Source organism: Notothenia rossii (genome assembly GCF_949606895.1).
Source record: "Notothenia rossii genome assembly, chromosome: 1".
Taxonomy (NCBI): domain Eukaryota; kingdom Metazoa; phylum Chordata; class Actinopteri; order Perciformes; family Nototheniidae; genus Notothenia; species Notothenia rossii.
Genome location: NC_136912.1, coordinates 31514533 through 31530412, shown reverse-complemented (window position 1 = coordinate 31530412; position 15880 = coordinate 31514533). Strand labels below are relative to the sequence as shown.

The 15880-nt window shown below is 45.8% G+C and overlaps 1 long non-coding RNA gene across 2 annotated transcripts; it reads left to right on the top strand.

Moving 5' to 3' along the window:
* The first annotated feature begins 378 nt into the window (after positions 1–378).
* Positions 379–12720, top strand: LOC307013300. Of its 2 annotated transcripts, XR_013800926.1 has the most exons (4): positions 379–517; positions 611–1089; positions 12300–12507; positions 12591–12720. It is a non-coding gene; the product is annotated as an uncharacterized lncRNA (long non-coding RNA). The 2 variants fall into 2 exon arrangements; XR_013800927.1 differs by having other exon boundaries at positions 379–1089.
* Positions 12721–15880: the final 3160 nt, after the last annotated feature.

Below are 15880 nucleotides of genomic sequence, written 5' to 3'. Positions count from 1 at the left end.
TGTGTCGCTTTGGATAAAAGCGTCAGCCAAATGCAATGTAATGTAATGTATATTTTAGAATTTGGTTTTAATACGGATTAAACAAACCAGATAATGGTGTTTGTTAGTCATTTTGATATTTTGTTTACATTTGGACAGAGCCAGGCTAGCTTTTGCCCTCTGTTTCTATCAGTAGTTACGCCATCAGCATACCTCTTAAGCCCCACGGACCCGGTTCCGGGGCCGAAATCGTGTCATTTGCAGGAAACAACGTCTAAGGAACCTTAATATTTAATAAACTATGAATATTTGATATCCGTATAATGGGAAAAAACTCATTTTGTTATGGTTTAGGTGTTTTGCTTTCTCCTCCTCCCCTCTGTCTTCTCTCTCTCTCTCTCTCTCTCCTGTGCAGTGTGGTGATCGTTAGAAGGCTCAGCTGGTTCACAATGAGGAGCACCTGTACTCATCTAATCAACTCCTCCATAAAACCCTGGTCATGTTCACACTCCAGTGCCAGATAATTCCGTCTCACTCGGTAGAGCTGAACGTCGTAGTATCCTAGCTTAGTGTGATTTTCTCTTGCTGTTTTTGTTGAAGAGTAACCTTGTTTTTTCCTCTGTTTTTCCAGTGTCTGCTCGAGCCAGCCTGAGTCCTGCCGCCGCCACCAGCGTGAACTAGATCCACCTTCATTTTGTGGATTGTTTTTTAGTTGCTTCTTTTTTCCTTTATTAAACTTTGTTAAAAGACTGAATCCATCTAGTCTCTGCCATTGTAGGTCCTGAACTTTTGACTCAGCCCTAACAGAATTATCTGGCCAAAAAACATGGACCCGACAGAGACCGATTTTTTTTTAGGCAGGCCCTGTCCTCACAGGGGGCGCTCATGGTCAGCACGAATCCGTCCTGAGAAGCTCGAATGAAAAACTTGACCAACTCACGACGGGTATGATTCAGCTGAGCGGCCGCATGGAAGACGGGGCGACCTGGCTTACCCAAGATCCTGTTCCATTCCCTCCAGCTCCCTCTCCCGTTTCACCATCTGCTCATCCAGCAACACTGAGTCCAGGTCTCCGGGAGCCACATATTCTCATCCCCGCTATGTATTAAGGTAATCCAGGGACATGCAGCCAATTCCTTCATCAGTGCTGGTTAGTTTTCAGTCAGTAGCCAGTTACATATGCCTCTGATCAGTCTAGAGTAGCTTTTGTTATGAGCCTTCTTTCTGAGAGAGCCTCCGCTTGGTCGCTGGCAGTTTCTTCTAACAAGCCTTACCTGTGTTCAGATTATAATGCTTTCTCCGGAGAGCTGCGTAAGGTTTTTGACCACCCTGTTAGGGGTAAGGAGGCAGGCAGCCAGCTTCTCTCTCTCCGTCAGGGAAGAGACTCAGTTTCCCGATATGCCCTTGATTTCCGTATTTTAGCTGCAGAGTGTACTTGGGACCAAGCGGCTTTACAGTGTGTTTTTAAGAGGGTTGGCTGACGAAATCAAGGACGAATTAGCCGCTAGGGACGAGACTTCTGACTTAGAGGAGTTAATTAGTCTGGCTATTCGTCTAGATCAGGGGTTCCCAAACTTTTTCAGCATGAGACCCAAAACAGAAATGTTGTGGTCCTAAGGGACCCAAGCTCAAAATGTTTTATGATTTTCCATAATATCTACAGTTATAAACAAAGAATGCAACACACCATGAATTTAAAATGTAAATTTAAATATTTATTTTATTATAAAAGTGCATCGCAGCAATTAGGTTTCTCACCATAACAACCTTCCCTTTGAGCTTGCCCAGAAAAAATAAGGATCAAAGCAGAAAGACGAAACATGGGACGTGCAGTCAAGTATATACAGTACAAATCAAATTTAAATTATACAATTATCAAAAGTGCAATATTAAGTTTGTCGCTAGCTCAAAAACTATGTACACACCATTTTAAACTATTTTAAATGAACAAAGAACAAACATGTTGTAAACAGAAAGGGACAAAACACTAACTGAAGTGCAGTCAAGTATATTCAGTTAATCACAGTTGAAACCAAATTTAAATTATCAGAAGTGCAACATTAAGTTTGTCACTAGATCAAAAACTATGTACACACATTTTTAAAACACTTTTAAATGAACAGAGCTGTTTTAAAACACTCTGAGAGACAAATAAACTCCAACACTTGGCAACTGATTAACTTCTTTTTGTGGAGGCTGACTTGATAGGATGCCCTCAGTGCCCCTCTGTTCCCTTTGAATGCCTGAAAATAACAGAGAAGATATTATCATTAACAATGCTGGGATATTGGGTGATTTTTAATACCAGCCGGCGTATGCTGTATACCCAATGTGGACCTGGCAACCGCATCTATAGCGCATTACATTACATTTGACTTGTTAGACGCTTTTATCCAAAGCGACTTACTTACTCAATACTGTGGAGAATCCCCACGGAGGGATTTTGACAGGGTTGTTGCACAAAAGATCCAAGCGCGCACAGAAGAAATCTGAGAGCAGACATTTCAAGAGCGCACAGAAACAGCCTGAGTGCGAAGAGAAGGTTTTAAGCTGGAACACAGGAAATCTGTAAGCAGAAATATATCTTGAGTACAAGCGTACAGTTTGAGCAGAAGCAGAGCAAATCTAAGCGCAAGCAGGCACTATTTGAGTGTGAGGACAGGGTTTGAGGGAAATAAATACATATTCTGAACATGAAATCAATAAAGTATGCTCTCAAATTTAAAGACCACGCTCTTGAATAAAGATAGGGAATAACCCCCATATGTATTCCTATGTGCATCACACAGCAGCAGTCACGTCCGTGCAGCTGATACTTTCTCTCGCTTTCCTTCTCATACTGCCGGTCACTTTCCCTCTAATGTTCCTGTGGTTATTGTTTCTCTGTTTTTCTCCCGGCCGTTTTAAAAACATTTCAAGCTAGTAAAAGTTGAAACACCGCTCTGTGCCGCTGCAGAATGTAGTGGACTCGCGGGAGCGAGTAGAGGACGTGTGAGAGCGCGCAGCTGGCGGTCCGCTCCGGGGCTCAGTATGCATTTCATCCAACTTTGCATTAACGAAACAATTTCACAACAGACCGTGACAAACTCACAAAAACACAAAACAAATTATTCAAATGAGTGACTTACTTTTCCGCCGTCAAAACACTGCTTCTTGAAAGACTCTTCTTTGCAGATGAAAAAATCCTTCGATTTGTCCCGATGCAGAGGATGTTTTGTTTGAAGATGCCGGTCCAATTTATTCATTTTCAAGCTTTCGTTACTGAGCACCTCTCCACATAAAACACACTGAGGCCGCTCCTCTCCATTTCTAACAGCTTTTGTGAAGCCAACGTTTAAAAACTCCTCTTTGTATCGTCTTTTTGCCATCATGTACGATCGGGATTAATCAACAGACAATAAACAGACAGCGCGAAAACTTCGCGGGGGACGCGTCAGAGCTGATACAAATACAATCTTTTATTTTTAGTTTATTTGTATTTTGAAAATGAAATCATTCAATATACAATGCTTTATTGCATAATTTCATTTTCAAAATAAAAATAAAATACAAAAATTATAAAAAAATTGTATTTGCAACGCAGCCATCAGCTCTGATGCTGTGTGTGTGTAGCAATGCATTTAACTGGCGACCCAATCAAAACGGGTCCGCGACCCAGTTTGGGAAAGGCTGGTCTAGATAACCGGTTGAGGGAGAGGTCAGTCAGGCAGAGGGCCTTCTTCCCTTCCCCCCTTTCCAGTGTGTCACCAGCTGTTCCTCGCCCACCTCCGGAGCCCGCCAGTGTTCGTTTGCCGTTCTCGACAGCATCTCAACCCACGCCTCACCAGGAGGAGCCCATGCAGATCGGTCGGATGAAGTTGACTGAAGCAGAGCGCCAACGCAGGTTCCGTCTGAGGTTGTGCAACTACTGCGGACAAGGGGGTCATTACATCGCGGGGTGTCCCGAGATGCCAAAAGAGCGGGCTCATCAGCCATAACGGGAACGCTGGTGAGCCATTCTTCCATTTCCTCATCCCCTGGTCATCGTATTCAAATCCCAGGTATGTTACAGGACACATATCCCCTCCAGATCCTCATTGATTCTGGTGCTGATGACAATTTCATTGACTCTGGCATCATCTCTAAGTTGTTCATTCTCACCGTTGAACTGGCTAATTCAAAAGAAGTGTTAGCATTAGACGGCAGACTATTAGCTGAGGTCACGCACCGCACAGCTCCCATTACGCTGACCATATCCGGTAATCATCAAGAGACTATAGAACTTTTTGTTATCTCCTCTCCGCTGTCACCTGTTGTCCTCGGTTTACCCTGGCTCAAGGTTCATAATCCCCAGATAGATTGGGCAACTGTTTCCATTACTGGTTGGAGTAATCACTGCCACTCACATTGCATCAGCTAAAACTGCATTTTCTTCCCCTAGTCCAGCTGAGGAGGTCGATATCTCATCTGTTCCTAGCGAGTACCATGACCTTAAACTTGTGTTTAGCAAGGATCGTGCACTCTCTCTGCCACCACATAGGCCCTATGACTGCGCCATTGAGCTGCTCCCTGGTGCCCCCTTACCCACAAAAAAACTGTACAACCTCTCCAGGCCGGAGAAAGAGGCCATGGAGAAGTATATTGGGGAATCCTTGTCCACTGGCATCATTCGTCCTTCTTCCTCACCTGTGGGAGCGGGTTTTTTCTTTGTGGACAAAAAAGACAAGTCCATGCGCCCTTGCATTGACTTCAAATGTCTAAATGACATTACCGTCAAAAACAAGTATCCTCTCCCGCTCATTGACTCTGCTTTCGGCCCATTGCATGACGCTGTTGTATTTACTAAACTTGACCTTAGAAATGCATACTACTTAGTTCGCATCAGAGAGGGTGACAAGTGGGAAACAGCATTTAATACTCACCTGGGCCATTTTTAGTATTTAGTCATGCCTTTTGGGTTAACAAACGCTCCAGCTGTCTTCCAGACCCTTATAAATTATGTTTTGAGGGACATGCTCAACCACTTTGTCTTTGTTTATCTAGGTGATATCCTGATTTTTACAAAGTCTTTAGATGATCATGTTTCTCATGTCAAATGTGTTCTCCAGAGACTCCTCGAGAACAGACTGTTTGTTAAGGCTGAGAAATGTGAATTTCATATGTCATCTGTTCAATTCCTGGGTTTCATCGTTGAAAAGGGGCAGTGACACTCCCTGTTGAAGAGAGCTCCGTTGAGACCATCATCCCTACCTCCTGTGTGGTTGGAGCAGCCAGGTGGGAGATCGAGGAGCAGACCGTTCAGGAGGCCCTCCAGGAACATCCTGCCCCAGCGGCCTGTCATCCCGATCGGCTGTTCATATCTTCCTCCGTGAGATCTCCAGTGCTCCAGTGGGGGCACTCTTCTAAAGTTGCCTGTCACCCAGGTTTTCACAGAACTTTGACCCTTATCCAGCAGAAGTTTTGGTGGCCATCCATGTCTGCTGACACCAGGGCTTTTGTCTCTGCCTGCTCTGTCTATGCCCGCAGTAAATCCTCTCACCGTGCTCTAGCTGGCCTCCTACGCCCTTTACCCATACCCAACCGCCCTTGGTCGCACATTGCTATGGATTTCGTCACAGGACTTCTTCCGTCAGAAGGTAATACAACCATCCTCACCATTGTTGATCGTTTCTCCTAGTCTGTCCATTATGTCCCCCTGCCCAAGCTGCCCTCTGCTCTGGAGACGGCAGACCTCTTAGTGTCCCATGTTTTTAGGCTTCACAGCATTCCCCAGGACGTTGTCTCAGATCGGGGTCCCCAGTTTGCTTCCTGGGTTTGGAAGGCATTCTATCAGGCACTGGGGGCCACTGCAAGTCTCTCCTCGGGTTACCATCCACAGACTAACGGCCAGGCAGAGCGGGCCAACCAGAACCTGGAGGCAGCCTTACGTTGTGTCGCTGCCCGTCTCCCCGCCTCCTGGTCCTCTTACTTGGCATGGGTGGAATAAACCCATAACTCCCTGGTCAGTTCCGCCACAGGTATGTCCCCTTTTATTGTCTCTAACGGCTTCCAGCCCCCATTGTTCCCCAGCCAGGAGACAGAAGTGACTGTTCCCTCAGTCCAGGCCTATCTCCGTCTTGCCCGCCGAGTCTGGCGGGAAGCCCGAGCAGCCCTCACCCGGACTGCTGCCCGTAACCGGAGGCTGGCAAATCGCCACCGAACCCACGCTCCAGACTACCAGGTCGGCCAAAGGGTCTGGTTATCTGCTAGTGACCTGCCGCTCCAGACTGTGTCGCGCAAGTTGGCCCCAAAATATATATTGGTTCATATGCAATCGAACGTGTCATAAATCCCAGTGTCGTCCGCCTTAGCCTTCCTCCTGCTCTCAAGGTACATCCCTCATTCCACGTGTCTCTGCTCAAGCCCTTTGTCTCTAGTGCACTCCCTCCTCCGGCTGACCCCCCCCCCCCGGCTGACCCCCCCCCACCTCCCCGGATCATTGATGATCACCCTGCATTTACAGTATGCCGGCTGCTGGACATTCGCCGGCATGGTCGGGGTTTCCACTACCTTGTGGACTGGGAGGGATATGGTCCTGAAGAACGGTCCTGGATCTCAAAAGCCCTTATCCTGGACCACACTCGATAAAAACGATGCTGTAGTTAATCCATATAGGTTAATATCCAATGTGACTGTGTCCCCTTTGAAATGTTCTGATAATCTATAAGCAATAAAACTACAATTCCGTTTTCAAATATCAGAGCTGGCCATTCCTACGCTCTGTCAACCCAGTCTCATGGCATTTCGTGTTATAGTCATGAAATGTAATCTCTTGATTTGTGTTCACCAACACAATTATCCCATTTTTTTCGTGTCACACAGAACGATTTTAAAAGCAATGTATTACTACTGGTAATGTGTTTCGTGCCTGCAGCACTTCTTTTTCTCCTGTCGGGTCGTAGAAGACCGGAAGCTGTGTGGTTCATAAAAACATGTTCTTACTCAATATCAAGTCACATTTATTGCTTTTATTTTAAATCGTATAATTTCGGACTTTTGTTGCCGTCTGTGAGGGAAATAAATGGGGCTCTGAGCCTCAGAATACTGAAATCTGTATTTTTTAAAATCTTTTTTTCCTTCTAATTTGTTATTCTTTTCAAATAACACACTGTTATTTACTCACCAATAACACACAATTATCCTTGTTTTTATTTATTGGTTTAATTCCATAATCTCTGGCTTTTTTGGCGTCCGTCAGGAACTGAATTTCAAAATAAAAAATAACCGGAAACAGACGTAGGCCTCTAGGAGTTTAGGATGGCCGAAGACACTACAATACCCATAATCCCCAGCTATTGTTTAGGACTACAGTCCCTGTGATTAATCTTCAAGCTCTGGGATTGGATGTTGGAGTGGCAGTGCGCCAAGGTTACGCTGAGCGTCAAACAGCTGTTTGAAATGGAACGAAACCACGCCAGACTATCCAAAACTGGAATCGAACGCCCCCCCAGAACTACACATGCTGGCTATTGTGTTTCGCAAAATGTTCTATGGGACGTCTCTACTGAACGTTTTCGTTTTTCCCACAATTAGAAGTTGCCAGTATGAAACACATTGGTGTTATCATATGAGTGTTGAGAGCTGTATCCATAAATTCATTTTGTGCTCAAAGTGTCAGGGTTTGAGTTTTTGTGTGTCTAGTTTTGGGGTTATTTTGCTGTTCTGTCCTCCCTGTCGTTAGTGTCCCTGGTGTGTCTAATTGTTTGATTGTGTTCACCTGTTGCCCTTGTGTTTCTCCTCCCCTGCCCGGCTGTTTCTCGTCTTGTGATTACCCCTCCCATTTAGTCTTGTCTCTTCCTGTGTTCAGTGTTGGTTCATTGTTTGTCGTTCATGTCCCCTTCATGTTGGTCACAGTCACCTTTGTTTGGATGCTACCTCGTACCTGTTCTTGGATTCTTGTTTTTGTTCAGATCTTGTTAAATAAAGCTTGCCTTTTGTTTCCTTTTGAAACCTGCTTCCTCCTCAATCTGCATTTGGGTCCTATTTTTCCCTGACACAAAGTGCACTACATTGATGCATTTAACTTCAACATTTAAAAAAAAATCTTTCCAGGGGTGCATGCCCACGGACCCCCCTAGGGGATGTGAGGTCCATCCCCAAATAAAGCAGGTTAAAATAATTGAATACATTTTATTTTACATATACAAGACATTGGACAATTTTAAGCTTGGCCTACCATTTTATTGGAGCGATGAGGAACAGGTGGGGCTTGAAAAGACCCACCTGTCCAAAGTGGGGAATGACAGAAAAAGTTTGAGAACCACTGACTTAAGCCAACCAAGCTAACGGCTGCTTGCTGTAGAGTACCATTTAATGACCACACACACAATTTGTGTTTTGACGAGGGTATGAAAGAACAATGATCATTATTTCTTAGTCAATGAAAAAAGCTGTAAGCAAATACGAACTTTCTGCCACGCAACAGCGTGAAATCTATGTTGTTAAGTAACCCATATCTGTACATCTCAGGCAAAAACTATACTGTATGTTAAAACTGTTCTCGTTATCATAGACTATATATTTAAGGTTCTTAATAATTCAGTGGTCAATATATGTTGACTTTATTTTAGAAGAGCAGATCTCTGCGGCTATAGTTTGTTGGCTTAGTGAACGTGTGTCTCCGCTCCGATCATGAGCTTTACACTGCAGCACCGATATACAGTATAGCCCGCCCCTTAAGGTCAAAGAATGGTTAAAAATACACAAAGCAGTAGTTAGAGAGCCGAGGTCTTTCTGTACTTTTCCTACCCAATTAGGTTTTTTGACGATATTCTGAAATCTAAGTGTTGCACCAGTAGTTGGCCTCAGATCAACTGAGAAAAGAACAAACCAACCTTGGTTAGAAATGTGGAAAGATGTATCAAACACAGAGCACTCCAAGATCACTAGGTCCATTTTTTGCAAAGAATTACCAATATTTAGAATAGCTTCACCTTTTATTACTACTGCACAAAGTACGTTTTGGTAGATGGTAACTGTTGGACTAACAGGCAAACTCAAAGTTGAGTCACAACATGTGCAGAGGGACAGGGGGGGAAACAATATATGGCACTGTGTCATGTTTTTCCTTACCGGCGCTCATTTGGCAAATTTTCTCTATTGGAGGTCCAACACAGAGGATCATGATTTTAAAATGTAAGTGTCTATCGCACGCATTTAGATTTTCTCCACTTAAGGAACCCTGATGGCATTTCATAAAATGATCACCATTGCAAGAGCACCATGGAGGGTATTTTATAACATTTTAACCACTTGCACACACACTAGGGATCTTTTCTCCACTGGAATTGCACCCAATAGGGCACTTAATTATGTCTTCTCCACTGGAAGGGTGCGCTTCGTTACATTTTCTCCACTGGAAGGGTACCCAATAGGTTACTTCATTGTGTTTTTGCCACTGGAAGGGCACCCAAGAGGGCCCTTGCTTATGTTTTCCCCACTGGAAAGCACCAAAGAGGGCACTGCACCATGTTTTATTAAAACGGAACCCCGAGTGGGGTTCGCGAGATGATTACAAAATACAAATAAAAAAATATATATATATTTGTTTGTATCCATTTCTTTTATTATTATTATTTTTTATTATTATTAATAATAATAATGTGTGCATAGACATTTTTCAGGGACGGAATAGCCATCTATTGAATTTCCCCGCAACGAGGCTCCCCCTTTGACAATCCACTAGCGCAGTGTTTCTCAAACGTTTTCATACCAAGGAGGACCACTTAACCAATAAAAAAACACTCACGGACCACCTAACTCCACAAATATCTAAATAAATAGGCCTGCTTACCACTCCAACAGTATAACAAATTACAGCCTAATAATGACAGCTTAACCTTCTCTACATCTCCTCGTTCACACAATAAATCAAATACAACTAAAGATTATATAAGCATTTAGTTCAAATGCAATTTAAAATGCTCTCAGGTTTTACACTTCTTATGAAATGTAGACTACATTTCTTACGGAGTTTATGTCCAACAGACTCACAGATCGTTGGCTACTGAGAGATATGCAAACACTGCATGTAGTACGACACAAACCTCCGCTGTGGATTTTTAAAACAAAATACATGGTTTATGGTCGCAGGCCCAAGTTTAACTCTGAGGCCTACATGTTCTACAAAACAAAAATAAAAAACGTTTATGCAGCCCCAACAACAGCCTCTGATCATCAACAGACTTCATGCAATGCTTCATTGGATGCATATATTAGATAATTATATCTATCTCACTCCTAACACATCTAAATCTACTTTCAGCATGGATAAATGTTCATAAAATACATCCATTGTTTGTTCTATATGATTCTTGAAATCCAAAAAAACACATCGTTTTTCTAGAACAGATTACAAATCGCATGAAAATGGTACAAACAAGTGGCAACATGTTTGGCGAAGGTTATATATAGGCTATATCATGCAATCGAAAGTGAAACTTAAACTCGCTCCATTGCGGAGATATTCACGCGAGTGTGTGGAAAATGTAAATGAATCCCCGCCCCCCATTGACAGGGGGTCGCGAGTCTCTGGCACTGTTATTTTGGGGGTCATGGGCTGAAAAGTTTGGGAACCCCTGCACTAGAGGGTCCTTCATTAGGTTTTCTCCACTGGAAGAGTACCCAAAAGGGTTTTCTCAACTGAACCTTTATGATGTTTTAAATATCATGAGGCATCTTACACAGTACTTAGCTCTAAAACAATCAGGAAGAGTACTAAAATGCACCACAGCTGCCACTGCAGACTGAAGCATGAATTTGTAAAATGTGGACACAGGCTGCTGCTTTGTCCTTAGCCAACACTGCAGGATGCCTTCGGAGGAGTAACCTGAGGTCAGGGATGTACAATGACTAATTATCAACTGCCCTCGTTAATGCTCTATTAATCATTTATATGTGATGGGTTATAGATACATGACACCAATATATTGAAGTTTAACTTGTAATACTTGATTTGAAAAGATGGGAATTGTATTTTTAGTATGAACACCAGGATGTGCTCAGGCGGATAATTGTTGAAGCAGTTGATAATATTCAGGTTTTGCCTTTTTTAACAGTATCATGTTGCATATTTGTGTTTCTCCCTAACCAAAAAAAGAACCTGAAGAAATAACTAATAGTTCAACATTATTTTGAATAATTCCACAAAGAGTGAATATTTGGTGTAAATAACTGCAAGAACAAAAACAAGGTTCCTCTAATGCCAGGGAGCCTGAGGACGTGGTAAATGTGAGGCATTTGATGAATTAGCTCTTTGTAGCCTACCAAAGAAACTAAACAGGCAAGTGGAACCAAAGGATAGTGAGCGGCTGAGTTTTTTCATTGTTTTTCCTGAGGTCAGAGAAAGAAGAAAGAGGAGGATGTATTGTGGGAGTAATTAGACACTAAAAGCAAGGCATCTTTTACAGCACAGTGAACATGCATCACGCCATCGCCTTGCCTCGAAGACATCCTATTTTATTAAACAGTTTTCCTGTTGGTGGTCTGAGTTCCAGATTGAACTGCAAGAAAGGTGCTGATTGTAAATTGTAAAACTGAAGTTTCATGTATCCAGAAAGTTACAGCAAAGTATTTTCCAAGCAAACTGTAAACACAAGACCTTTTATCACCAAGCAGACACTTGGCTATTTACAAAAAGGCAGATAGAGAGCAACATTAGCATTCATTTGGAGTGAGAACAGCTGCAAGCAGGGGCGGACTGGCCATTGGGAATACCGGGAGTTTTCCCGGTGGGCCGCTGCTGTGCGTGGCCACTCCCTTTTCTTTTTTTTGCTTACCTAAATCCTACCGGCCCAAGTGTTCTGGCCACTCCCTGGGCTGGGCTGGGCCGTTTTGATAGGCTATCTATGTTCTACCTATCAGATAGTTTCACTTTCACACATCAGGCCCGTAGCAGCTGTCACTGCGCAGTGACTGATCAGGAGTGAGTGACTGAGAGACCTAGCTGGCAGTTGCTTACAGATGGATAAACAAGCTCCAAAGCGTAAAGGCGTTTTTGTATAGTTTGTTTATACAGTATTGTAGCAAGCCCTGGGTTCAGAGGGAGGGGCTTGCATAGGGGAGAGGGGTGGGGGTTGGCAGGGAAACGGGGTTCAGGGGGAGTGGCTGTACCCGTAGGATAGAAAAGGGGGAAGTGACGTCTAACTCAGAGGTCGCGCGGCTGTGGAGAAGAACGTGTTGCCCACATTCTGTTACTGAGTTTAGGCTAGTTAGCTAGCAGGTTTATTGTTTTGGGTGCAGTCACTTTTGCCTCCACTTGCTGTTCAAATAAATGTTGAAAGAAAAAGTAAATCTGTTTACAGGTGTGGTGGCTGTCCATTTCCAGCCGCCTCCTTGGGGATGTTTTCCCTTTGCCTGTTGTGTGGGCGTGGTGGCTGTCACTCTGGCTCCCGGCTCACCTGCTGCAATCAGCTGTTCACCCTCACACCTGATTCTCATCAGCCATCTACAACGGTATATCAGCAGAGGCTCCACAACCTGTCGGCGCCAGATCGTTGTTAAACCACAGTGGTAAACCTCCAGGCTACTCAGCATTATCAGCTACCTTATTTCTGGATGTTCTGACGCTAACGTGTTTTCTTCCTGTGCTCCAGGATCATTCTCTGACCGCCGTGTTGTCGTCACCAGCCTCCACTTCCTCGCCACTCCTGCCGGATTATCCTTCCCGCACCTTTTGTTCACTAATAAACCCTTTTTGAACACTCTGCCGTGTCCTGCGTTTGGGTCCTCTCAGATATCGTAACAACAGGTCTGTTTCATATGGGTGTTGAGAGATGTATCCATAGATTTAGTCCCTAATTTTGCTCTTAAAGTGCACCAGATTGATGCATTTAACTTCAACATTTAAAAATCTCTTCCCGGGGGAGCATGCCCCCGGACCCCCTGTTAAATTGTCTCACCCACATTGAGGATGCTTCCTACGCCCATGTTTTATTCCATGGGTCAAGTCAGGTAAATTGGGTCCAAATGTTATTGCATCAATGATCTGTTAACATTACAATCACTAAATATATGCTGTAACTATTTTTGCTCTATAACTCAAGGGCTCAGGTAATGTGATTACTATATGAATAATGGTCAAAAATAAAATAAAATGCATAGGGTTTTTTGTTAAGTAACATACTTTCGTCGCCGGCCGGCCGATACATGCTGCGCATTAAGTGGGCCTGTCTGTCAATTAATCCCCGGGCAACTTGTTCCTCCCAGTCCGCCCCTGGCTGCAAGTTGCAGCCAAAAAACGATGCTATGAGTGCAGTGAGCATGAGCCAACACATTAAAGCTGTGGGCCAGGAAACCATGAGCTTAAAGACACTTGTGGCGCTAAGAGGAAATTAAAGACAGGTCATACATATATATTAAAGTGGACCTATCATGCTATATTCGAATAATATAGTGTAGGACCATACCTCTCTGAAGGACCAGCACCTTACCGTGGTAGAGAGGTTTGTGTGCCCTGATGAACCTGGGGGGCTGTGTTGTCTGCAACCTTGTGTTCCTGGTAGGGTCTCCCATGGCAAATTGGTCTCAGGCAAGGGGCCAGACTAAGATTGGTTCACAAGACCTCATGAAAGACGACACACGAAGTGAGGATACCCGGCCCGGAGGAAGCCCGGGGTCCCCTTCTGGAGCCAGGCCCAGAAGGAGGACTCCTCTGCGAGCGTCTGGTGGCCGGGCTTGCCACGGAGCCCGGCCGGGCACAGCCCGAAAAGGCGACGTGGGCAACACCTCCGCTTCTCCGTCCCGCGGGCCCACCACCTACGGGAAACAGCGATGGGGTCGGGTGCGCTGCCAGAAGGGTGGCAGTGAAGGCAGAGGGTCTCGACGGACCAGACCCGGGCGACAGAAGCTGGCTTTGGGGACGTGGAACGTCACCTCTCTGGGGGGGAAGGAGTCGGAGCTTGTGCGGGAGGTGGAGCGTTACCAGTTGGATCTGGTTGGGCTCACCTCTACGCACAGCGTCGGCTCTGGAACCTTACTTCTGGATAGGGGTTGGACTCTATTCTTCTCCGGAGTTGCTCAAGGTGTGAGGCGCCGGGCGGGTGTGGGGATACTCACAAGTCCCCGGTTGGGTGCTTCGTTGTTGGAGTCTACCCCAGTGGACGAGAGGGTTGCCTCCCTACGCCTGCGGGTTATGGGGGGGAAAACTCTGACTGTTGTGTGTGCTTATGCACCCAACAGCAGTTCAGAGTATATGGCCTACTTGGAGACCCTGGAAAGAGTCCTGTATGGGGCTCCTGAAGGGGACTCTTTAATCTTGCTGGGAGACTTCAACGCACATGTGGGCAATGATGGAGACACTTGGAGGGGAGTGATTGGGAGGAACGGCCCCCTTGATCTGAACCGGAGTGGTGGTTTGTTACCTGACTTCTGTGCTAGTCATGGATTGGCCATAACAAACACCATGTTCGAACATAAGGATGCTCATAAGTGTACGTGGTACCAGAGCACCCTAGGCAGAAGGTCCATGATCGATTTTGTTATCGTATCATCGGACCTGAGGCCGTATGTTTTGAACACTCGGGTAAAGAGAGGGGCGGAGTTGTCAACTGATCACCATCTGGTGGTGAGTTGGGTCGAGTGGCGGGGGAAGCCTCTGGATAGACCTGGTAAGCCCAAACGTGTAGTTCGGGTGAACTGGGAACGTCTGGAGGAGGCCCAAGTTCAGGAGGCCTTCAACTCACACCTCCGGCGGAGCTTTTTGCGGGCATTCCTGTGGAGGTTGGGGACATTGAACCAGAGTGGTCGGTGTTCAAAGCCTCTATTGCCGAAGCCGCGGCGGGGAGCTGTGGTCTCAAGGTCCTAGGTGCCTCAAGGGGCGGTAACCCTCGAACCTCCTGGTGGACACCGGTGGTCAGGGAAGCCGTCCGACTGAAGAAGGAGGCCTTCAGGGATTTGTTATCCCGGGGGACTCCCGAGGCAGTTGCAAGGTACCGACAGGCCCGAAGGGCAGCAGCCTCAGCCGTGGCCGAGGCAAAGCAGCGGGTTTGGGAGAAGTTCGGAGAAGACATGGAAAAAGACTTTCGGGCGGCACCAAAGTTGTTCTGGAAAACTGTCCGACACCTCAGGAGGGGGAAGCAGGGAACCATCCAAGCTGTGTACAGTAAGGATGGGACGTTGTTGACCTCAACTGATGGAGTGTTAGGGCGTTGGAAGGAGCACTTTGAGGAACTCCTGAACCCGACAACTCCGCCCTCTAGTTAGAGGCAGAGCTGGAGTATGACGGGGGATCGACACCAATCTCCCGGGGGGAGGTCACTGAGGTCGTCAAACAACTTCACAGTGGCAAAGCCCCGGGGGTGGATGAGATCCGCCCAGAAATGCTGAAGGCCCTGGGTGTTGAGGGACTGTTATGGTTGACACGTCTCATCAACGTTGCGTGGAAGTCGGAAACAGTACCGAAGGAGTGGCAGACCGGGGTGGTGGTTCCCCTTTTTAAAAAGGGGGATCAGAGGGTGTGTGCCAATTACAGAGGCATCACACTACTCAGCCTACCCGGGAAAGTTTACTCTAAGGTACTCGAAAGGAGGGTCAGGCCGATTGTCGAACCTCAGATTGAGGAGGAACAATGCGGATTCCGTCCTGGTCGTGGAACGACGGATCAGCTTTTTACTCTCGCAAGGATCCTGGAGGGGGCCTGGGAGTACGCTTATCCAGTCTACATGTGTTTTGTAGACTTGGAGAAGGCGTATGACCGGGTTCCCAGGGAGTCACTGTGGGAGGTGCTGCGGGAGTATGGGGTGAGGGGGTCTCTACTCAGGGCCATCCAATCTCTGTACTCCCAAAGCGAGAGCTGTGTCCGGGTCCTCGGCAGTAAGTCGGACCCATTTCAGGTGAGGGTTGGCCTCCGCCAGAGGTGCGCTTTGTCACCAATCCTGTTTGTAAT